This window comes from Garra rufa, chromosome 7 (assembly GCF_049309525.1).
Source record: "Garra rufa chromosome 7, GarRuf1.0, whole genome shotgun sequence".
Lineage (NCBI taxonomy): Eukaryota > Metazoa > Chordata > Actinopteri > Cypriniformes > Cyprinidae > Garra > Garra rufa.
This window is the reverse complement of record NC_133367.1, coordinates 5,404,618-5,430,841: the sequence shown is the minus strand read 5'-3', so window position 1 is coordinate 5,430,841 and position 26,224 is coordinate 5,404,618. Positions and strand designations below refer to the sequence as shown.

Here is a 26,224-nt window from a genome sequence, read left to right as displayed (position 1 = left end):
TCAATCAAATTATTTGCGATACACGATTTGAAGCGCCGATCTGAATAATGATTCGCGAACTAGATCAGGACTCGGAGCGCGGATTGTGAATCATTCAATTCACTAAATGATCCAAAGTAATCAAATGATTCGCGATACACGGTCCAAAGTCGAACCCACTTCGAACTCCCGATCTAAATCAAATAGTTTTATATTTAATGTGACTGGTTGATTTATACGTTGTTTGTGATGCTTTTATTCATAGAGATACAAAACAGCAAGGGTTAAGTAAACATTCCCATAGCCCACTAAATATATTTCATCAGTTGAGAAAAAAACAAGTTCCCTGCAGTTTACATTCAAATAAACTGAATAGTATGCTACACAAATGTATACTTGGAAGACTATTTTGATTCAGTCAACTCTATTATTGTTCTGTTTTAGGGGTTGGTGATATGCGATAAACTCGATTAAAACTTAATTCCAATAACCAAAAACTCATGACTAAATTGCTTTTTAGAAAGGTAACTCATACAGCTTCAATCTTCATCTCAGTGTTTGTGTACCTGATGATGCACATATGCCAAGAATTTTTAATTTCTCCATGTATCAGCAATCACACAAAGGTTTTGCACGTGTTACTCCTTCAAAAAAAACACATAGCCTATATATTTTTTATTTGAAACACTGGAGCTAATCATTTCAATAAATTATTATTATAATTCGTTTTAAAGGAACAATTAAAGAAGCATATTGCATATTTCACAAAGAACTGTTCTTTCCCCCCATTTTCTTTGTCTTGTTTTATTATTCTACTATTGTCTATGAAAATCAAGTCCTTTCTAGTATGTGTGTGTTGTTCAAATATCTGGGGTCAGTGTTTTTCCTTGAAAGATAGTGATACTATTGGTTCCTTGAGCAGTATAACATCATATTAGAATGATTTCTATATTAGAAGTGATCATGTGACACCAAAAACTGGAGTAATGATGCTAAAAATTCAGCTGTGATCACAGCAATCAATTACATTTTACAATATATTTATGGTGAACATATGCCCTTTGATTCTGCCAGTCTGTCGAGCCGCAAAACACGCTCCCATTCAATAGGAGGCGCAAATGCACCACAAATTGGTTTGTCACCCATCACCAAAGTGAGAGAAGAACAATGAGATGAACGCAACTTGTATCTGGGCTGCAATAGTGTATCATCTAGGGTGAGTAAAAACATATCTGATACATCGCGATCTTCATTTGACGACCTCGATTCTTAAATTCCAAGATCGATCTGTGCGTTTATGCGTGAATAAAACATAACTGCTCATTAATTGGAGAGCCCCTGCTATCAGATATGTGCAAATAATTTATGTGGTATTTTAATAATTTCAATACTTGTCTTTAATACGTTTTTAAAAGTGGCGTGACAGTTCGTATTTTCTCTCCAACATTCCACTTGAACTTCCGGCTTGGGGGCGTTCCACTCAGAAATACCAAAACAAGTCCTTTCAAATTGTAATGTTGCGCTACAAATAATCCATATTCGTCAGTCTAAGTTAATGAGATATCAATTTTCCTTCATGTTCTCTTTATAAACGTCAGAACAATAACGGTAACGCTTTGTATTTTAACGTAACGTGGTGTAACAAGAGTCCTTTCGGTCCGCTGCACCTTTTCCTCCTGATTATTTTCTGTTTTCTCTTTGAATTCCGCTGTAACTAAATAAAAATACAACATACTATTTATGGTCTGTTCATCATCATACTTAGTATAATATCCTATGAAGAATGCACTGAATGTTACTAAGAATATCTTGTTTATGAAAATTCTTCTTAATGCCTTCATAAAGCGAATCTTTTATTGATTGTTCACAGTTTAACCGACGTTAAATTAAATAACGGACGTTACTAAAATTCGCGCGTAACGTTTCTGTGGCGGATTGATAACCATTTCTGAACCTGGACCACAAAACCAGTCATAAGGGTCTTTTTTTTATTTGAGATGTATAAGTAACCTGAAAGCTGAATAAATAAGCTTTCCATTGACGTATGGTTTGTTAGGATATGACAATATTTGGTTGAGATTTAGCTATTTGAAAGTCTGAAATCTGAGAGTGCAAAAAAATCTAAATATTGAGAAAATTGCCTTTAAGGTAGTCTAAATGAAGTTCTTAGCCATGCGTATTATTAGTCAAAAATTAACTTCTGATATGTTTACAGTAGGAAATTTGCTAAATATCTTCATGGAACATTATTGGATCTTTACTTAATATCCTTATAATTTTTGGCATAAAAGGAAAACAGATAATTTTGACCCATGCAATGTATTGTTGACTATCGCTACTACAAATATACCAATGCTACTCAAGACCGGTTTTGTGGTCCAGGGTCACATTTGTATGACCACGGTTTTACTGCAAATATCGTGGTTAAACTATTTAGTATTGCAAAACATGATTAATTTGTGGTTACCATGGTTTAACTTAAATAACCTTATAGTTGGACTTATAATTACAGACCTGATGGATGAGAACAATGAAAATGAAGAACTGAATGAAGCAGAGGAGAAACACCATCATGTCGAAACTGGAGAACAACCAGAGCCGAGGCCGAAAAAATCTTTCGCCTGCCCTCAGTGTGGAAAGATTTTCAACTACAAACACAATCTTCAGGTTCACATGAGAGTTCACACCGGAGAGAAGCCTTTCACGTGCGATTATTGTGGAAAGCGTGTCAAATACGAAAGAAACTTTCAGGAACACCTGCGAACCCACACCGGAGAGAGACCCTATTCGTGTTTGCACTGCGGAAAGAGTTTTGCTAATAAAAAAACGTTTAAAATCCACACTAGAATCCACACCGGAGAGAAGCCGTTCACATGCGATCTGTGTGAAAAGAGATTCACGCAGGCAAGATCTCTCAAGTCGCATTTGCGTTCTCACTCTGGAGAAAGACCGTTTCACTGCGAACAGTGCGATAAATCATTTCTAACAGCATTATCCCTGAGGAAGCACTTGAAAATTCACACGCAGGAGAAGCCACACTTGTGTTCGTTGTGTGGAAAAGGTTTCACCGAGCTTGGCTCTTTAATAGTTCACCAGAAGAGACACGACGGTCTGAAGAACCACATATGCGGTGAGTGCGGGAAGTCGTTCATCACGAATAGTGAACTGAAAGTGCACCAGAAAGTTCACAGTGGGGAAAAACCTTTCCAGTGTTCATACTGCGACAAGAGGTTTAATCAAACCGGACATCTGAAAACACACGAGAGGATCCACACCGGAGAGAAACCGTATCACTGCATTCCATGCGGGAAGAGCTTCAGTCAGTTCGCTTCGCTTCTCAGGCATAAAAGCACTTATATCTGTAATAAGGTTTTGACCAAACCTGATGATCCATGCTATCAGACATGATTTGAACATCTTTAGACATTGCAGTGCTGTTGGAAGCTATGTAAATAACATATCACTCTATGATTAAAGTGACTTGAAATCAAAATGGATTTATTTTCTGAATGCATGTTTTTAATCAAAATGTCTTTCAGCCATTTGCTTTCAGATTCAACCCAGTTCATATGCTGTTATATGATTGTTTCTCTTGTTTGGAGTATATACTGTACTGCGTCATTTATATGTATATAAATTAGGGCTGGGACACGATTAATCGCGATTAATCGCATCCAAAATAAAAGTTTATGTTAACATACTAAATGTGTGTTTACTGTGTGTATATATAATGTATGTATAAATACACACACAAACATGTATATTAAAGAAAACTGAAAATAAAAATTAAATTAAAATAAATAAAATATTTATAATTCTATATATAATCTAAATTAAATACAAATATAACTATCCACACATATAAGTATTTTTTAAAGGCTTTACATGTATGTGTGTGTATTTATATATACATAATAAATATACACAGTAAACACACATTTAGTATGTTAACATAAACTTTTATTTTGGATGCGATTAATCGCGATTAATCGTGTCCCAGCCCTAATTTAAATACATATTTGTTTTTGTTTTCTCTCATTCTTATTACCATTTCTCCATTTATACACTACCACTCCAAAGTTTTTGAACCGTAAGATTTTTTAAATGTTTTTTTTTAAAGAAGTCTCCAAGTCTGCTTTTATTTGATCCAAAGTAAAGCAAATACAGTACAATTTTGAAATATTTTTTACAAAAAAAAAAAAATCTTGATTTCTATTTAATTTATTTTAAAATGTAATGCATTCCTGTGATTTCACAGCCGCATTTTTATTATCATTACCCCAGTCACATGATCCTTCAGAAAGCATTCTAATATTAATATTATAATATAATATTTCAGGTTTCTTCGATGAACAGAAGAAGTATGCCATAGTGTATAATGTTACAAAAGCTTTTTGTTTCAGATAAATCCTAGCCTTTGGATCTTTCTGTAAATGTTAAAGAATCCTAAAAAAAAAATTTAACTGTTTTAAATTTACTCAAAAAAACTTTTAAGTATTGATAATGGTGATATTAATAATAGCAGTCTTTGAAATGCTAAAAAATATTTCACAATATTACTACTTTTGCTGTATTTCGCATCAAATAAATACTTGGTGAGCAGAAGAGATTTTTGACTGGCAGTGTATAAATGGAGAAATATTTATAAGAATGAAAAAATTAAGATATTTTAATATAAAAATACAAATAATTATGTACATAAAATGAATGAACGTTAAAACTGGTATCATTTTAGATGTATTATCTATGTGCACAACAAATTATAACTACAGCATACCGTTGGTTTCTCTTAAATAAAACCTTTTTTTGTTTGTTTTGTTTTTGGTAAAACTCAAGACTGGTAGTGTATCTATTGCAAATTGAACCGCATTATCTTTACAGTCACTACAGCTCCAGTCCAATAGATGGCGCAGACGCACCATCATTTATTTCTCAGAAAATGTGAAGAAGAGTGAGTCGCTGAAGTTAACTTTTACCTGAGCTCTGAATGCTTCAGAAAAGCGCGACTGGTGTATCATTTATAGTGTTACAGAAATAATTCTTTCCCGATGCTTCGCGATCTTTACTTGAACGATCTGGCTCTCGATCTTTGCTTTCAGTTTATGTGTGAATCAGCTTAATTACTTGCTTCTTGCCAAGAAATATTTTAATAATTTTTTATATGTATAATTTTAATGGTATCCTTTAGGACGGATAAATAAAACTTCTCCAATTCAAAACGCGCATCTATTGTTTTCAAAAGTAACGCGACAAATCGCTGGAGCCGCTTTTTCAATGTTTTACTACACTACAGAAAACAAACAGCAGAAGGTATGTTTAAAGTTATAAACTACTCAAATGGTCTTATCCCTCATGTAATCAAAATCCTATCAAACTTTGAAAACCAGATGTTAGTAAAACAGTAACGGTAACGTTACATTTACCTCAGTTAAGTAATTCTGCGTTTATCGCTAGTTCGTTTGCTATCAAACACCAATTATTTATTGTGCATTTGAATCATTTTGCCAAATTTAAATCATTGAGTTTTCCACAATTAATTAATGTCATTAGCTACGACTTGACATTTTTGTGCAGAACTAAAAACTAAAATCGTGTTTGATTCATGTTTTTTAACAATTAACGTAACTAAACGAGTCAATTGCAAATTAATTTAATCATAAAATCTGTGTCAATAGGCTATAAATAGTTTAAAAAATAGGCTATTTTTTTATTATTATTAATTGAATCATAAAATCTGTGTCAATATCTAGTCTTGATATATGTTTGTTGTGCTGGCAGAAGCTGAGAGATCCAGAACTCTGCAGAATAAAACTTGAAGAAACTGAAGAACAAACAGGTTGGTGTTTATTCTTGATGCTTCTTTATTGATGCTGAAGAACACAATGGCTGTAAAGCTGTAAAAAGTTCATCTGAAATCATAAGAGCTGTGAAATAAGTTAAACCAATAAATACTATAGTGAGCACTTTAGTAAAAACCAAACATTTTGGACAAAACTTTGATTCGTCAACGCCATTTTTTTAAATATTACATTTATTTACATGAATTAAAATTTCTATTTAATGAGGTCCAAGCTTTCAGAATGAGTAACAGGGTTGCATATTTATTATATTTATTTTAAGCAACTGAAAAGTATTCATCAAAAATTACAGTAAAAGGGTTAAATTGTGCTTGATAAATGCATTCAGCGAGTGGTTTGAGATTGTCTTCACATAATGCTGTAAAAAATATACTTTTTTAAAAAGTGAAAATCATGTCTTAATGATTAGCAACTATTTTTAGACATTTTACACTCAACCTTTAAGATGATTAAACATCAATCTATTTTCTAGATCTTATCATTTTAGATAACTGCATTGTTTGTGAAGTAAACAGAGAAATTTCGCTCCAGTTACAGTGTTCTTCTGGGAGATATGCTTTTTCTGTTTATCAACTTCTAAAACACCAAAAAAAAAAAAAATGTATTTTCACCCTGATGAAGTCAAGTTAGCCTCAATGTGTCGGTGCACGTTGGCTATTTTTAAGTGGAAAGCCATGTGAAAAAAAGGCTTTTTATATTTTTCCACAAGAGTGCCTTGGTTTGATGAGTTTTTTTGTGAAACTTTTTTAATTTGTGGATGAACTTCTCATGTTCGACCAGTATTTGTTTGTTGTATATCCCTGTGTATGGTTGTTTCAGTGTTTGGCCAAAAGCTTAGGGAAAATAATGGAAATCCATCTTAAGACAAGCTCATGTGATTTTAATGTTTTTTTTTTAGCTTTATTTCTTTTAGATTATGTATGTTTCTCAAAGAAAAATTAGTTTTCTTTACTTTAAATGTTATATTTCAACAGGACAGAAACTGTAAAGATTGGGGTCATTGTTGTGTTGTAACTTGTTAAAGTGCTTTTTTATATAATTTCAGAATACAGCCTGATTTATAATACACTGTATTTCTAATGGAAAAACAAACTTACAATAAAAATATAGCCTATAGATCTGCTGCTGATCCTGATGGCTTGTTTTAATGAGTGTTTATAGTTGAGGCTCATCAATATTATCAGATATAAGAATATAAGTCCTGTTTCATGTTAATAGATCCTGTTTTCACCTCATTTATTATGCTGATGACTTCAGATCCGTAAACTGCCAAATTAAGCTCATTTTATTGCTGTCAACAGACTTAAGCAAATGAGAATTAAATGACATTACAAGATATAGTTAACAGCATTTATTTACTGAATCTGTGATAAACTGTTAAAAAAAAACTGTTCCATTAAACTCCATTGGCAGTTTATTTGTATCTTGCAAATTATGTTTCTATGTTCTCTTTTTTTCTTACATTGTTTATATTTGGTAATTGTATGGGGTTTTCCCCTATATTTGATGTCTTGTGCATTTAAATTAAAAAGAGGTCATATAAATGTCTAAATGTGAAAATGAAAATAAAAAGAGATATAAGTTGTGAATTAGTATAAAAGCTTTGTGGTTAATTAGGTTGCGTCACTAGATGGATAGATGGGTGAACATTAATATTTAATGTGTAAATTATTACACAAATAGTTTGTAGTAACTGATTTATCTTTAATTGTGGCAGATCTGCTCCTCCTTCAGTGAAGCTCCTCCCACTGCAGTTCATCAATAAATGCTGAAATATTCCCTTCAGTCTACAGAACAAGTGAAGACCAGCATCAAAGCATCAGGAAGAAGTGAAATCTGCAGAGACAGAGTTTATTGAAGGACAGTGAGAACATGAGAGATCCAGAACCCTGCAGAATGAAACACACTGAAGAACAAACAGGTTGGTGATTATTCTTGATCCTACATCAATGAAGCTGAAGATCTATTAAAGCTATCAGCAGTTCATCAGACTTAGTGGAAAAATACTTTAAGAGTTTTAAAATGAAGGGGAAAGTCCCACAATTAATATGGGGGACTTTCTATCTCCAGGGTACAATTTTTTTTTATATATATTTTTAATTGTTCTTGTGAAAAGTTTTTAATTACAGTATATATGAATGCTAATATTATGTTTTTAATGTAACATTTTAATTGTGGACTTGATCAAGCATTGGATCATTCTCACTACAGAAACACTGGATTTGACTATATATTTGAATGTAGATCATTGTACCTTATTTTGTAAAAATGTGTCAACATGATCATAATTTGGTGTAGCCATTGTCTGCTTTCACTTCACATGATTTATTTATATTGTAACCTTTTTAACTTTAATTTCAGGTCTAATGGAGGAGAAACAACTTCATGTCAAAACTGGAGAAAAAACTCACCCACAGACTGAAAGTATTTCTTTACAGAAAAGAAGAGTAAATAAAAGTTTCACCTGCACTCAGTGTGGAAAGAGTTTGATGAGCAAGAAGATTCTCAATATTCACATGAGGATCCACACTGGAGAGAAACCCTTCACATGTGATCAGTGCGGGAAGAGTTTCACACAATCATCAACCTTGAAAGCACACATGAACGTCCACACTGAAGAGAAACTGCATGAATGTGATCAATGTGGCAAAACATTTTTATGGGCTTCAAGTCTGAAGGTACACCTGAAAGTTCATACAAAAGAGAAACCACATTCATGTTCTTTATGCGGAAAGAGTTTTTCACATCTGCAGAATTTAAAACTACATCAGAAGAGACACACTGGTGTGAAAGATCACATGTGCTTTGAGTGTGAGAAGACTTTTGTTACAGCTGAACAACTGAAATCCCACCAGAGGATCCACACTGGAGAAAAACCTTACATGTGTTCACACTGCGACAAGAGATTCAGTCAGTCAGAACACCTGAAAACACATGAGATGATTCACACTGGAGAGAGACCTTACAAGTGTTCACACTGCGACAAGAGATTCAGTCAGAGAGGATCCCTGAAAAGACATGAGATGATCCACACTGGAGAGAAACCGTATCACTGCACTGAATGTGGGAAGAGTTTCAGCAGTTCATCACATTTATCTAGGCATATAAGAAACATACACTGTAAGTAGATCGTAGATCCAGCACTTTTTAAGTCTAATGTTTCAACCTTGCAAAGCATGACATAATATGACACTAAGTAATAAAATCTGTCCTAACCTGCCAGAGTGAGTGATAGGACAACGAAACATCATCTTTTTATAGTGAATAAATTTCATCTTCAGGAGCAGCAGTTTCATCTGAGAGTCAAATCAACTCACAGAACAATACTGTATTATGTGTACTTTTTACTGAAAAAAATCTCTACCAGCAGTAACCAGTTCCATCAATGATGTCTGGGTTCAAAAAGGGCTGTTCCAACTGTTGTTTCTGTGATGCATACTTTTACTGAAAACTCATTTTAAGGAGAAAGCAATTCCATCAGTGATATCTGGCCTTATCATTTATATTAATTGATCACAAGTTTCATCTTATGTTCAAAATGTTCTTCAAATAGAAGGTTTTTACAGGTTAAAAATGTCCTTTAAGCTGAAAAAGAGGCAGTTTTTTTTTCATCTTCAGTAGTTATTCTTCTGCAGATAGATAAGATGTGCTGTCATGTAGGACTGCATCTGATCCATCTTCACTTTTATTTACTTGAGATGCTTGTTAGTCAAAGACTTCCACTTTTACTTAACATTTGCTTCAAGTATCAAAATTGTATCCTTCATTTTTGCCGTCTGTTGAATTTTCTTACAGCTCGAATGAATAGTTTCATACTTTTACTTGCCAAAAGCATCCAAAATTAAATGTTTTAAATGCTTAATAAAGTATTTTCACTGCACATCTGACTCTCTGTCTGCATCAGTCACCATTTACCAATATTTAGTTTGATTCGTTGTTTTATGTATATTTTGCCATTTTAAACCGAATTTGGCGCGTTTATCATCCTACCGTTGGTATGACGTCATCACTCACGTGCGCTTTAGTGAGTTTTCTGAGGCGATCAGTTCACGATATTTATTGTAAAATACATTTTATACCTTTGATGGACCAGATGGACAAATCATAATGTCTGATAAACATAGATGTCAATATATTTTATATTTGTGGTAGGGCTTTTTTTTGTTCTTGCATCAGTTGAGAAATAGAGCACTTTAGGATTCCATCATATATTCTGACTCAAACAATCAGTTTCTACCGGCAAACACTCAGAATAAAGTGAGATCTTTCCATATTTATGATCATCTACGGTTGGTTTCGCCTCGCGGTTATGACCTCATCGGTCGCGGGAGCGCGCGCTCAGTGTGGCGGGTTTTTTGAGGTAAACAGTTCACGCTATTTCACTTTATTGTAAAATACATTTTATACCGTTTGTTTGAGCGACATTTTTACATAATCATATCTGAATTATTTTCATCAGGCTCGGTGCTATGTGTGTGTCTGCTAACACTTATATTTACACAGAGTTTTATGATTTAAATCGACTGTCAGCATCAATTGATGGTTTTCTGTTTCTCCTCACATAGAAAACGGTAAGATGTTGGGAAATACTTTATTGTTATGAATGCTGTAAATAATATTCAAACTTTATTCGGATTTATTTTGACAAGTTTGATAAAGATGAGCTTTTACCAGCAAACACTCACAATAAAGTGAGATGAGATTTGGTCCTGAATGGCTTGTTTAATGAGTGTTTATAGTCTGAGGCTCATCAATATGATCAGATGTGCTGAAAATCCTCTATTTCATTTTCAGTAGATCCTGTTTTCACCTTCATTATGCTGATGACTTCTAATTACCACATTAAGCTCATTTTATTGGTGTCAACAGACTTAAACAACACCATCAGCTATTGTGACCTTACAAGAGTCAACTATCACAGCAGTGTTTATTTATTAATCTGTGATAAACCATGTTTCATATAAAACACAAATTTAAAACATAAACAAATGAAGTTAAACTGAATTCATTGGTGGATTATTTTCTACCTTGCACATTTCTGAAATTATATTGATATGCTTGTTTATTTTTTCACTTTTTTCAATTCTTACATTGTTTATATTTGGTGTCTTAATTGTTTATGTTTTTTCTATATTTATGTGCCTTAGTATATTAATGAGAGAAAAGATAAATAATAATAGATAATGGATTTATTGCTTTTTTTTGTATTTCAGCCTAGAAATACAAGCATCAAATCATTAGAAAGAAGTGAAATCTGCAGAGAGAGAGTTTATTGAAGGACAGTGAGAACATGAGAGATCCTGAACCCTGCAGAATGAAACACACTGAAGAACAAACAGGTTGGTGATTATTCTTGATCCTTCATCAGTGAGGCTGAAAAAAAAAAAGCATTTTAAAAAAGTTAATCAGGTTTAGTGTTTATAGTAAGAAAAAAGCAAACCAATAAATAATAATATAGAAATGTCGAGAGCACATTATTGTAGCGTGAAAGTAGATGAGTATAATATCTCTGTTCACACACAGATTTCCTTTGTTCTTGCACAAAACTCAAACTGTGTTCATGACTAGATATTAATTCTTTGCACCCCTGGATTAAAAGTTGTCAAAAGTTATCAACCAATCAGATTTACACAAATGACTGATGAAGATACTGTGTGATCTCTTATTGTCTGATAGAGATCTGAGCCTGGAATTCATTTGACAATCAAACATGAATCTGTAATTTATTCATAATTTAATAATGTTCAGTCATATAGTACAGGGTTTTTGCGGGTTATTAAAAAGTATTAAAAGTCATTAAATAGATTTTGCCAAAATTAAGTCCTTAAATGGCATTAAAAAGCATTAAATTGTTTTATACAGGCATTAAAACATTAGATAGTGTTGAAGAAACAAATATTAACAATGTATCTTGAATGTCGCCTGTATAATTAATAACTTTGATTTACTGTCGCGAAGGATGATCACGGAACCAGTTTGGTAATTGCTTCTGGTCGGTGCAAAATGGTGTGAGCGGCCAGTTTTAGCCTTTTAGAGTTCGAAGTTTATTAATTTTTTCTATTCAGACTTCATATTTGAAATTTTGAAATCTGCTAATAATCGCTGACATTTTAAGCTGTCTCCTGATCCATTTCTAATTAGGTTCAGCAGAGTAATGTATGTTCATTGTTGCCTCATTGTAAGACCGCAAGGCTTTATACAGTAATATACACGCATTCATAACAGCCGTTTTAGTTTAGGGCTCGAAAATGCGACCGTTTTGGGCAAATTTAAATTTAATCTGCACGACCTCAAATTATATTTAGGAGCATTTGTGCGAGTGCGAGAAATTGTGTTGCGACTTGGTTTCATTGCTTTACAAAACTTTGGCTAGTCTAACTACTGCACAGACTGTTGTGAGCTGAGACAGTGACAGGTTCGCCGTTCTCTCCTTTGATTTGGACAATTAAAAGGTCTCCACAGTCTGCTTTGGAAGAAATCTGCTATATTTCGTGTTACAGCGTACATTCTGTCAGAAACAATTCTGCCGCTTCCATCTAATATACTCCCCAATGCGCGCAAATTAGGCTACATAAAATATCTAGGCTGTTATGTGAGCTATAAGAAGTTGCGTAGTGTCTGTAGCTCTGTGTCATGCTTAAAAAATTCAGTCTCTGTTTGCACTTAGAATATTGAAAGAGTAACCTACTTTGATCATGCCTGCGTTCATTGTCTATAGGACTAAGAAAGAAGTGTTGTTTATTTTTTGTTGTTTTACTGTAGATTGTTTAAAAATGCAGTGGTTGCCTCTAATAAATGGCTGTACCTATAACAGAGAAAATAAACATCTTGTTCATGCACTCATATTTTCATTCATTCTTGTCCCTTGCTTAAGGCATAAAATAAATATATAAAAAAGCCTTTCAGAATCAGCCCGTTTGCTTGTAAAACATCTGCAATCAGAATCGACCATGAAGAATCAAGATCGGCACATTACTAAAAAGAAATTGGGTGCTCCTAAACATTTTTTGGTGCTCCTAACTTTTTGAAGTTGGGAGCGCCAGTGCTACGAAGTAAAAAAAAAAAAAGGTAATGTCAAGCCCTGTAGTTATTGGTTGCGTATGGCATTAAAAATGTTAGAAATGGCATTAAAAAGGGCATTAAAAGGCATTAAATAAGATTTGAAAATCCTGTTTAGTAATTACCAAGCTTTTAGTAAAATAAATTAAATACCCATCTTTCAGAACTGCACCATTACTGTATAGGCTATCAGTGTTAATATTATTTAAGATAATTGTGAAGTTGATCTAATTCACAATTCGAAATCAAATTAATTAAATAAATAATTGTTAATTTCATAAAATTACTTAAAATAGATCATAGCTGTTGTCTGCTTTCACACTTCTCTCATTTTTATGATTTATTTATATTGTAACATTTTACTCTCATTTTAGCTCTACTGGAGGAGAATGAGGAGAGTGAAGAGCAGAAACATCATCAGGGCAAAACTAGAGAAAAAACTCTCTCACAGACAGAAAGAGTTCCTTCACTGAAAAAAAGAGACAAGGAAGGTTCCACCTGCACTCAGTGTGGAAAGAGTTTGAAAAGCAGGATGAGTCTCAACATTCACATGAGGATCCACACTGGAGAGAAACCCTTCACATGTGATCAGTGCGGGAAGAGTTTTACAAAATCATCAAACCTTAAGAGACACATGAACATCCACACTGGACAGAAACTGCATGAATGTGATCAATGTGGAAAAATATTTTTGTGGGCTTCAAGCCTGAAGGATCACCTGAAAGTTCATTGAAAGGAGAAACCACATTCATGTTCTTTATGTGGAAAGAGGTTTTCATGGCTGAAGAGTTTAAAGCTACATCAGAAGATACACACTGGTGAAAAAGCTCATATGTGCTTTGAGTGTGAGAAGACTTTTGCTACAGCTGAACATCTGAAACGACACCAGAGGATCCACACTGGAGAGAAACCTTACAAGTGTTCACACTGTGACAAGAGATTCAGTCACTCAGGAGACCTGAAAACACATGAGAGGATCCACACTGGAGAGAAACCGTATCACTGCACTGAATGTGGGAAGAGTTTCAGTCGTTCATCAACTTTACGTAATCATACAATAAACATACACCGTAAGTAGATCATAGATCCAGCACTTTTTAAGTCTGATGTTTCAACCTTGCAAAGCATGACATTATATGACACTGAGTAATAAAATCTGTCCTAAACTGCCAGAGTGAGAGACAGGACAACGAAACATCATCTTTTTATAGTGAATAAATTTCATCTTCAGGAGCAGCAGTTTCATCTGAGAGTCAAATCAACTCACAGAACAATATTGTATTATGTGTACTTTTTACTGAAAAAAATCTCTACCAGCAGTAACCAGTTCCATCAATGATGTCTGGGTTCAAAAAAGGCTGTCCCAACTGTTGTTTCTGTGATGCATACTTTTACTGAAAACTCATTTTAAGGAGAAAGCAATTCCATCAGTGATATCTGGCTTTATCATTTATATTAATTGATCACAAGTTTCATTTTATGTTCAAAATGTTCTTCAAATACAAGGTTTTTACAGGTTAAAAATGTCCTTTAAGCTGAAAAAGAGGCAGTTTTTTTTTCATCTTCAGTAGTTATTCTTCTGCAGATAGATAAGATGTGCTGTCATGTAGGACTGCATCTGATCCATCTTCACTTTTATTTACTTGAGATGCTTGTTAGTCAAAGACTTCCACTTTTACTTAACATTTGCTTCAAGTATCAAAATTGTATCCTTCATTTTTGCCGTCTGTTGAATTTTCTTACAGCTCAAATGAATAGTTTCATACTTTTACTTGCCAAAACCATCCAAAATTAAATGTTTTAAATGCTTAATAAACTATTTTCACTGCACACCTGACTCTCTGTCTGCATCAGTCACCATTTACCAATATTTAGTTTGATACGTTGTTTTATGTATATTTTGCCATTTTAAACCGAATTTGGCGCGTTTATCATCATCTACCGTTGGTATGACGTCATCACTCACGTGCGCTTTAGTGAGTTTTCTGAGGCGATCAGTTCACGATATTTATTGTAAAATACACTTTATACCTTTGATGGACCAGATGGACAAATCATAATGTCTGATAAACATAGATGTCAATATATTTTATATTTGTGGTAGGGCTTTTTTTTTGTTCTTGCATCAGTTGAGAAATAGAGCACTTTAGGATTCCATCATATATTCTGACTCAAACAATCAGTTTCTACCGGCAAACACTCAGAATAAAGTGAGATCTTTCCATATTTATGATCATCTACGGTTGGTTTCGCCTCGCGGTGATGACGTCATCGTTCGCGGGCGCGCGCTCAGTTTGGCGGTTTTTTGAGGTAAACAGTTCACGCTATTTCACTTTATTGTAAAATACATTTTATACCGTTTGTTTAAGCAACACTTTTACAGAATCATATCTGAATTATTTTCATCAGGTTCAGTGCTATGTGTGTGTCTGCTAACACTTATATTTACACAGAGTTTTATGATTTAAATCGACTGTCAGCATCAATTGATGGTTTTCTGTTTCTCCTCACATAGAAAACGGTAAGATGTTGGGAAATACTTTGTTGTTATGAATGCTGTAAATAATATTCAAACTTTATTCGGATTTATTTTGACAAGTTTGATAAAGATGAGCTTTTACCAGCAAACACTCAGAATAAAGTGAGATGATCTGCTGTTGATCCTGAATGGCTTGTTTAATGAGTGTTTATAGTCTGAGGCTCATCAATATGATCAGATCCTCTTTGTTTTATTTTCAGTAGATCCTGTTTTCACCTTCATTATGCTGATGACTTCTAATTACCACATTAAGCTCATTTTATTGGTGTCAAGCGTGCCGTAGGTGTCCTGAAAAGTGAAGCCAAAAGTTTCCAAGTCGCCCCCTGGTGGCTGGCTGCAGTATAGGTCATAAACCCCGCCCTCTCCATGTAATCTAATGGGACGTGAGCCAAACTAAATAATCGAATTACACTTCAAATAATTTTTTTCCAAACATGATTTCCATTGTGGAAAGTAGTTATTATAATGCTGATTCATGTGCAGGTGTTTGTTTTTCTAATAAGTTCGCTTTTAAGTAGTTATTTGATGCTATAAAAATGGGGTGTGGTGTCATGATTGTGATCGTGCGATTGGGTCTGCGGGAGTTTGGGCGGGACTTTGACACCGCGGCTCTGCCTCACGACACTACTGCGCATGCTCTGGCTCCAAACGAACCTCTACTGCGCATGCTCTGGCTCCAAATGACGTAATTTTCCCAAAATGGTAGCGGCCATATTGAGCTGTTTTGGCTTCACTTTTCTATAGTGAAAGAAGCGGAGACGCGTCGTCCATCTTTTTTACAGTCTATGATTGGTGTCAACAGATTTAAACAACATCATCAGCTATTGTGACATTACAAGAGTCAACTATCACAGCAGTGTTTATTTATTCATCTGTGATAAACCATGTTTCATATAAAACACAAATTTAAAGCATAAACAAATGAAGTTAAACTGAATTCATTGGTGGATTATTTTCTACCCAAGTTGCACATTTCTAAAATTATATTGATATGCTTGTTTATTCTTTCACTTTTTTCAATTCTTACATTGTTTATATTTGATGTCTTAATTGTTTATGTTTTTTCTATATTTATGTGCCTTGGTATATTAATGAGAGAAAAGATAAATAATAATAGATAATGGATTTATTGTTTTTTTTTGTATTTCAGCCTACAAGTACAAGCATCAAACCATCAGAAAGAAGTGAAATCTGCAGAGAGAGAGTTTATTGAAGGACAGTGAGAACATGAGAGATCCAGATCCCTGCAGAATGAAACACACTGAAGAACAAACAGGTTGGTGATTATTCTTGATCCTTCATCAGTGAGGCTGAAAAAAAATGCATTTTAAAAAAGTCAATCAGGTTTAGTGTTTATAGTAAGAAAAAAGCAAACCAATAAATAATAATATAGAAATGTTGAGAGCACATTATTGTAACGTGAAAGTAGATGAGTATAATCTCTCCATTCACACACAGATTTCCTTTGTTCTTGCACATAACTCAAACTGTGTTCATGACTAGATATTAATTCTTTTCACCCCTGGATTAAAAGTTGTCAAAAGTTATCAACCAATCAGATTTACACAAATTACTGATGAAAATACTGTGTGATCTCTTATTGTCTGATAGAGATCTGAGCCTGGAATTCATTTGACAATCAAACATGGATCTATAATTTATTTATAATTTAATAATGTTCAGTCATATTGTACAGGGTTTTTGTGGGTTATTAAAAAGTATTAAAAGTCATTAAATTGATTTTGCCAAAATTAAGCCCTTAAATTGCATTAAAAAGCATTAAATTGTTTTAAACAGGCATTAAAACATTAGATAGTGTTGAAGAAACAAATATTAACAATGTATCTTGAATGTCGCCTGTATAATTAATAACTTTGATTTACTGTCGCGAAGGATGATCACGGAGCCAGTTTGGTAATTGCTTCTGGTCGGTGCAAAATTGTGTGAGCGGCCAGTTTTAGCCTTTTAGAGTTCGAAGTTTATTAATTTTTTCTATTCAGACTTCATATTTGACATTTTGAAATCTGCAAATAATCGCTGACATTTTAAGCTGTCTCCTGATCCATTTCTAATTAGGTTCAGCAGAGTAATGTATGTTCATTGTTGCCTCATTGTAAGACCGCAAGGCTTTATACAGTAATATACACGCATTCATAACACAGCCGTTTTAGTTCAGGGCTCGAAAATGCGACCGTTTTGGGCAAATTTAAATTTAATCTGCGCAACCTCAAATTATATTTAGGAGCATTTGTGCGAGTGCGAGAAATTGTGTTGCGACTTGGTTTCATTGCTTTACAAACCTTTGCTAGTCTAACTACTGCACAGACTGTTGTGAGCTGAGACAGTAACAGGTTCGCCGTTCTCTCTTTTGATTTGGACAATTTAAAGGTCTCCACAGTCTGCTCTGGAAGAAATCTGCTATATTTCGTGTTACAGCGTACATTCTGTCAGAAACAATTCTGCCGCCTCCGTCTAATATACTGTACAACGCAGCATACATTCACATCAGATGATAACTCAGCGGCAGAGTTCCACTCATGCAGGAGCGTAATTTCCACTGGGGACATGCTTTTCAAAATCCTGTTGGTGTCCATCCATTTTCAAATGGTTTTGTAAAAGTAATCTCTTGTATTGTAGAATGCACGCTCCGCGCCGTCTAGAGTTTAAAACGAAACCAAAAGTAAAATGCGCGCACGCATTCAAAAGCAATTTTAATACCCTGCGTTTAGAGAGCAACTCCCCAATACGCGCAAATTAGGCTACATAAAATATCTAGGCTGTTATGTGGGCTATAAGAAGTTGCGTAGTGTCTGTAGCTCTGTGTCATGCTTAAAAAATTCGGTCTCTGTTTGCACTTAGAATATTGAAAGAGTAACCTACTTTGATCATGCCTGCGTTCATTGTCTATAGGAGTAAGAAAGAAGTGTTGTTTATTTTTTGTTGTTTTACTGTAGATTGTTTAAAAATGCAGTGGTTGCCTCTAATAAATGGCTGTACCTATAACAGAGAAAATAAACATCTTGTTCATGTACTCATATTTTCATTCATTCTTGTCCCTTGCTTAAGGCATAAAATAAATATATAAAAAAGGCTTTCAGAATCAGCCCGCTTGCTTGTAAAACATCTGCAATCAGAATCGACCATGAAGAATCAAGATCGGCGCATTACTAAAAAGAAATTGGGTGCTCCTAAACATTTTTTGGTGCTCCTAACTTTTTGAAGTTGGGGACACCAGTGCTACCAGGTAAAAAAAAAAAGTTAATTTCAAGCCCTGTAGTTATTGGTTGCGTATGGCATTAAAAATGTTAGAAATGGCATTAAAAAGGGCATTAAAAGGCATTAAATAAGATTTGAAAATCCTTTTTAGTAATTACCAAGCTTTTATTAAAATAAATTAATCAAATTAATTAAATAAATAATTGTTAATTTCATAAAATTACATAAAATAGATCATAGCTGTTGTCTGCTTTCACACTTCTCTCATTTTTATGATTTATTTATATTGTAACATTTTACTCTCATTTTAGCTCTGCTGGAGGAGAATGAGGAGAGTGAAGAGCAGAAACATCATCATGGAAAAACTAGAGAAAAAACTCTCTCACAGACGGAAAGAGTTCCTTCACTGAAAAAAAGAGACAAGGAAGGTTCCACCTGCACTCAGTGTGGAAAGAGTTTGAAAAGCAGGATGAGTCTCAACATTCACATGAGGATCCACACTGGAGAGAAACCCTTCACATGTGATCAGTGCGGGAAGAGTTTTACAAAATCATCAAACCTTAAGAGACACATGAACATCCACACTGGAGAGAAACTGCATGAATGTGATCAATGTGGAAAAATATTTTTGTGGGCTTCAAGCCTGAAGGATCACCTGAAAGTTCATTCAGAGGAGAAACCACATTCATGTTCTTTATGTGGAAAGAGTTTTTCATGGCTAAAGAGTTTAAAACTACATCAGAAGATACACACTGGTGAAAAAGCTCATATGTGCTTTGAGTGTGAGAAGACTTTTGCTACAGCTGAACATCTGAAACGACACCAGAGGATCCACACTGGAGAGAAACCTTACAAGTGTTCACACTGTGACAAGAGATTCAGTCAGTCAGGAGACCTGAAAACACATGAGAGGATCCACACTGGAGAGAAACCATATCACTGCACTGAATGTGGGAAGAGTTTCAGTCGTTCATCAACTTTACGTAATCATACAATAAACATACACCATAAGTAGATCATAGATCCAGCACTTTTAAGTCTGAGGTTTCATCCTCATCAATCGTGACACTAATGGATAGAGGATTAAAATCTGACAAACCAGCCAGAGTGAGAGACAGGACTAAGAAACATCATCTAGAGTTTTCACAGTGAATAAAGTTCCTCTTCAAGACCTGAAAGTTTTACCTGTGAGATTCAGATCAGTTCAAAGATTCAAGATCATTATGCTTCATTACTGTTTTTGTTCAGCTCTCTTATAAAGCATGTTTCACTTGTAGTTTGTTTATAGTAAGTTTAAAGCAGTTAATCAGATTTACCGTTTGAAGTAGTAAAAAAACATAAACCAATGAATAATATAGGGGAGACTTTCAATGTTTAAAAACATGTTTAAAATCTTTTGTGATACAAAACAAATACTGAAACTCTGAAAACTGTCTTTAATTTTCTTGTTTTGATCGAATGGTCAGTGAAATGAGGTTTGATAAACATTCAACACCAGAAAGCCAAACTAAGTATGATCTGGGCTTTTGTTTATATATTTATTTATATCTTGTTCACTATTTTTGTACTCTAGAAAGCATTCAATTGATGTGACTTATCGGTTGTTGCCATTTTTTAAATGCTTTCGTTTTAAAAAGGAGGAGATGAAATAAATGGAAATTTTGTTGTAACAGTGTTGAGTGAAATTGTTTTTGATACGATATTAGTTTTTAATACAATATGTTTTTTAAATCGATTTTAAATCAAAGTTTTTAATGGATTCTAATTTTTACCAAATGATATTGGATCTTAAATCAAGTCAGTTAATGAACGCAACATTGTAGCGCACATTTACCACAGAAAAAAACATTCGGTTACCAAAAAATGTTAGTCAGCTTGAAAAATGAACACTATATAGGAGCATTTTGTTAAAAATATGCACCATATGAAAATTTTAATTAAAATTGTTCTGTTTTTCAATATTTAATTTATGATTGAATACATGTGATTGTTTTTGTGACAGTGTCACGGATTGGCCAGGTTCTTCCACCTCACTCACTCAAAGATCACGCTCACCTGAATACTAATCAGTCACACCTGCACGCAATCATCACGGCACATACAAAAGCACACCACACACAGTCACCAGTGTCCGGGCTCGTTACTTCGTAAGCGGACTCACTCAGGACTCCAACAAAGTTCTCGAGGTATTCTGAATACTTACCTGTGGCTACTTACCTGTCTTGTCGTCTATTCCCAGTCCAGTCTGTCTCGTCAGCTGATCATTGCCTCCAGTGTGTGTGTGTGCCATAAGCCTGCATCCAGTCCTTCCTTCGACGTCCTCCCACATTCGTTCCTGCAAAAAGGGAAAAGAACTACTTCAGCCATCTGTCTAACATCCATACTACATCAAACTTCTGGACAGTTAACTTACCCGGTTCTGCACGCCACCATCTACATTGCTCTGCTGAAACTCAATAAACCTTGTTACGTTTTCACTCACCTGTCTTGTCAGTCTGCTTCCCTAACAGAAGCCCGGACCTACAGACAGCATCGGCGGAGCAATGGATCCTTTTCAAGAGGTTGTGGATTCACTCCGAAAGGTTTTAATGGGACCTTCCAATGCTATTCCCACAACACCGTGTCCCACAGCTCCACCGGAACACAGCACTTCCTTGGCACCCGTTCCATCCAGTCCCATGGCTCGACCAGCGCCCTACTCAGGCGGGGCAGAGGAGTGCAACGGATTTCTTCTCCATTGTTCGCTAATATTCACCATGCAACCTGCTTTATATCCAACAGATCAGTCAAAAATCGCATTCATCACTTCGTTGCTCACCGGACCCGCATTGAAGTGGGCTGACAACATCTGGCGCCAAGCCGGGCCAGCGACCAGCACCATCCAGAGTTTCATCGCTCACTTTAAAGAGGTTTGTGGCACTTCAGATGAAGCGATCTCCGCAGGAGAACAGCTCTATCATTTAAAACAAGGGAGTATGACTACTCAAGAATATGCTTTACGTTTCCGTACTTTAGCAGCTGCCAGCGGATGGAATGAGAGATCGCTGTTAACCACCTACCGGCTCGGCTTGGAACCCAAGCTCCGTCTCCAGTTGGCAGCATTGGACGACTCAATGGGTCTAGAAAAATTCATCCAACAATCACTTCGCTGTTCTGACCGTATTCAATCATATCACGCCAACGCTGACACCACTGCAACTGCACTCCTCCGTTCGCCTGAGTCAACCGCTCCTCCAGAACCAGAGGCTATGATCCTGGAAGCTGGAAAACTATCATCTGCTGAGCGACATAGAAGGCTGGCCCGGGGTTTGTGCATGTACTGTGGGGCATGCAGACATATCCGTATCAACTGCCCCATTCGTCCCGTCCGTTCCTTGGTGAGTGGTCTGTGTTCCGAAATAGAAAATCTTCACCCTCTGAGTACCAATGTTCAGTTGTCCTCTCTATCATTCTCTGTTACAGTCACGGCCCTCATCGACTCCGGGTCAGCCGGCAACTTCATCTCGGGCACCCTCTGTCGCCAGCTCCAACTCCGAACTGAAGCCTCATCAGCAGTTTAACAAATCAAACCCATAACCAGCAAAATCACCACTCGTACTCGGGTCCATCGCAAATGTGAGAGCATCAACCTACAAATAGGAGTCCTTCACAAGGAGTCAATTTAGTTTCTGTTTCTGGAGGGCGCATCCATGGACATCCTCTTAGGGTGCCCGTGGCTGGTGAAGCACAATCCCATCCTCTCTTGATCTGTCCAGATCCCAGAATACTATTCGTCCTTCCAAGATGTATTTTGCCCCCAGAGAGCTTCCCAGCTACATCCACATCGGCCATGGGACTGTGCCATTGACCTAGTTCCAGATGCTCCAATTCACAGAGGTAAGATCTACCCGTTATCACTTCCGGAGACTAAGGCCATGGAGGAGTCGTACAAGAAGCTCTGAGCCAGGGATACATCCGACCCTCCACATCACCCGCAGCATCCAGTTTCTTCTTCATGGCCAAGAAGGATGGTGGGCTGAGGCTGTTCATCGATTACAGGACTCTGAACCAAGGCACTGTCAAGTTCCGGTACCCACTTCCTCTCGTCCCTGCGACCCTTGAACAGCTCCGATCAGCCAAGATCTTCACGAAGCTGGACCTCCGCAGCGCGTATGACCTTGTGAGAATACGTGAGGGGGACGAGTGGAAGACCGCGTTTGTGACTCCAACTGGCCACTACGAATATCTTGTCATGCCCTATGGTCTGGTCAACGCCCCCCTCCGTATTTCAGAATTTCATCCACAAGGTACTCCGGGAGTTTCTACATCGGTTTGTTATCGTCTATATCGACAATATTTTGATCTACTCCCGGAGTGAGGCCGAACATCGCCAGCACGTTGCGGAGGTCCTCCAAAGCCTACATGAGCACCAGTTATACCTCAAGGCTGAAAAGTGCTCGTTCCATCTCCAGTCCGTCCAGTTCCTGGGATACATTATTGATCGGCAAGGTGTTCGCATGGACGAGGGGAAAGTGTCAGCAGTCGTCTCCTGGCCAGAACCCATCACTATAAAAGAACTCCAGAGATTTCTTGGCTTCCCAAACTTCTACCGTCGCTTCATCAACATTAACAGTATTCTCACGGCTCCATTAACCAACCTACTCAAGGGGAAATTTCGGACTCTCCAATGGACTCAGGAAGCTGCCGGAGCCTTCCAGTCCCTCAAGGCTGCATTCACCCAAGCTCCACTCCTGACACATCCAGATCCAGATCATCCATTCGTGGTCGAAGTGGACGCATCCACTACTGGCGTCGGAGCTGTCTTGTCCCAACACCACGGTACTCCTCCACGTCTCCATCCGTGTGCTTACTTCTCTAGGAAGCTCAACCCGGCGGAGAAGAATTATGACATCGGCAGCCGGGAGTTATTGGCCATCAAGCTCGCCCTGGAGGAGTGGCGGCATTGGCTGGAGGGAGCTCAACACCCGTTCCAAGTGATCACGGACCACAAAAATTTGCAGTACCTCCGCGACGCTAAGAGGCTTTGTCCATGGCAGGCATGCTGGGCCTTGTTCTTCTCCAGTTTCAGCTTCAAAATAACCTATCGTCCAGGCTCCAAAAATATCCGTGCAGATGCCCTCTCTTGACTCCACGACTTCCATGATTCTCCAGAGACATCCAAGCCAATACTCCTGAGAAACATCTTCGTCGCTCCCATCGACTGGTACAGTCCTCCAGCCGTCGCCACTCCAGCAGCCAGATCTCGCTGCTGACAGAGCACATCTGGTGGCCAGACATGGCGAGGGATGTGAGGCGCTATTTCCAAGTCTGCAAGGAGTGTGCCATCTCAAAGACTCCCCGGCATCTACCTGCAGGAAAGCTCCATCCCTTGCCCGTCCAAAACCGTCCCTGGTCACACATAGGAGTGGATTTCATGACGGACCTTCCCCCTTCTGACGGGAACACTTGTATTCTAGTCGTTGTGGATCATTTATCGAAGTTCAGTCGGCTCCTGACACTTTTTTTTTTTTTATAACGCATGTGTATCACTTGTAGTGTGTTTACTCTTTAATAAAGTAGATAGTGTTTTTTCATGTAATCTGTTCTTGTTCCGGAAACTGAAGAAAAGTCTGTGACACTTGAGAGAAATTGACATTTATATTTCACTTTTGCTTTTAAAACAACTTCCTGGTGTTTTTTATTGGTATATTAGGTTTTTATTACAGTATATTAATGCTAATTTTATGTTTTTAATGTAATATTTTAATTGTGGAGTTGATCAAGCATTGGATTATTCTCACTGCAGAAACTTTGGATGTGACTATATTTTGTTAATGTAGATCATTGTACCTTATTTTGTAAAAATGTGTCAACATGATCATAATTTGGTTTAGCCATTGTCTGCTTTCACTTCACATGATTTATTTATATTGTAACCTTTTTTAACTGTAAACTTTTATACATTTTTTTTTTTTTTACAGTTTTGCTTTATCATTTATATTATAATTTATAAGGTTTTATAAGATTTTTACAGGTTCAAAATGTTCTTTAAGCTGAAAAAGAGGCTGATTTTTTTTTTTTTTTTTTTTTTTGTTTCATCTTCAGTAAGTATCAAAGCACCTCCTGGTGAAATCTGCAGAGACAGAGTTTATTGAAGGACAGTGAGAACATGAGAGATCCAGGTCCCTGCAGAATGAAACACACTGAAGAACAAACAGGTTGGTGATTATTCTTAACCCTTCATCAGTGAGGCTGAAAAAAATTACATTTTTAAACATTTAATCAGATTTAGTGTTTATAGTAAGAAAAAAGCAAACCAATAAATAAAAATGTAAATATAAATATCGAGAGCACATTATTGTAGCATGAATGTAGATGGGTCCATTCACACACAGATTTCCTTTGTTCTTGCACAAAACTCAAACTTTGTCACAAAACAAAACTCTCTGTGTTAATGCCCTACATATTAATTCTTTTTACCCCTGAATTAAACATTGTCAAAAGTTATCGACCAATCAGTTTCCACATCTGACTGATGAAAATACTGTATGATTTAAGACAGAACTATTTAGATCAGAGTCAGATGCACTATTAAGATATGGAGTATATACCAAATACACCACCACATGAATTTCACACAACCAGCAAACCTTAAGACACACATGAACATCCACACTAGAGAGAAGCTGCATGAATGTGATCAATGTGGGCTTCAAACCTGAAGGATCCCCTGAAAGTTCATACAAAGGAGAAACCACATTCATGTTCTGTATGTGGAAAGAGTTTTTCACATCTGCAGACTTTAAAAGTTCATCAGAAGAGACACACTGGTGTGAGAGATTATATGGGCTTTGAGTGTGAGAAGACTTTTACTAGAGTTGCTTCAAGTATCAAACTTGTGTTCTTCATTTTTGTTGTCTGTTGAATTTTCTTACAGCTCGAGTGAATAATTTCATACTTTTACTTACATCTTAAAGCATCTAAAATGAAATGTTTTTCCATAAAGCTTTTAAATGCTTAATAAACTATTTCCACTGCACACCTGACTCTCTGTCTGCATCAGTAACTAATTTACCAATCATAGTGAAATTTTTACAACGATTAGCAAAACTGAATTTAAGAAATTAATCTCAGCTGAAGTCAGAAAGTTATGACAAAAGTCATGGGATTGTGGAACAAAGGGAAGGCATCTTCACCAGATACAGGAACGCGTGTAGGAGAGGAGAGAATGGGATGGGGTAGTAGAAAGAAAGATGTTATTATTACAAGTATGAGAATAGGACATGCAGCATTAAACTACAATTTACACAAAATAGGGAAACATGAAAATGGCAGTTGTGACAAACGTGGGATTCCAGAAACAGTAAAACACATTCTTACAGAAGTTAATGCTTATGAAAGAGAAAGAAACCAATTTAGTCAAAAATTAGGATTGATGGGGTATGATATAATATCACTAAAAACAAATGAAATCAGGAATTAATGGGGAATTCTTTAGCTATCTAAAAAAGACAGGAAATATAAGAATTTTTTTTAAAGTAATTTATAAGGATTTTATTATTTATTTATATTTCTCTCTCTCTTTTTTCTTCCT

The 26,224-nt window shown here is 36.0% G+C and overlaps 1 pseudogene; it reads left to right on the top strand.

Annotated features, from left to right (window-relative positions):
• Positions 1-1,137: 1,137 nt before the first annotated feature.
• On the top strand, positions 1,138-25,555 carry LOC141337864 (uncharacterized; annotated as a pseudogene).
• Positions 25,556-26,224: the final 669 nt, after the last annotated feature.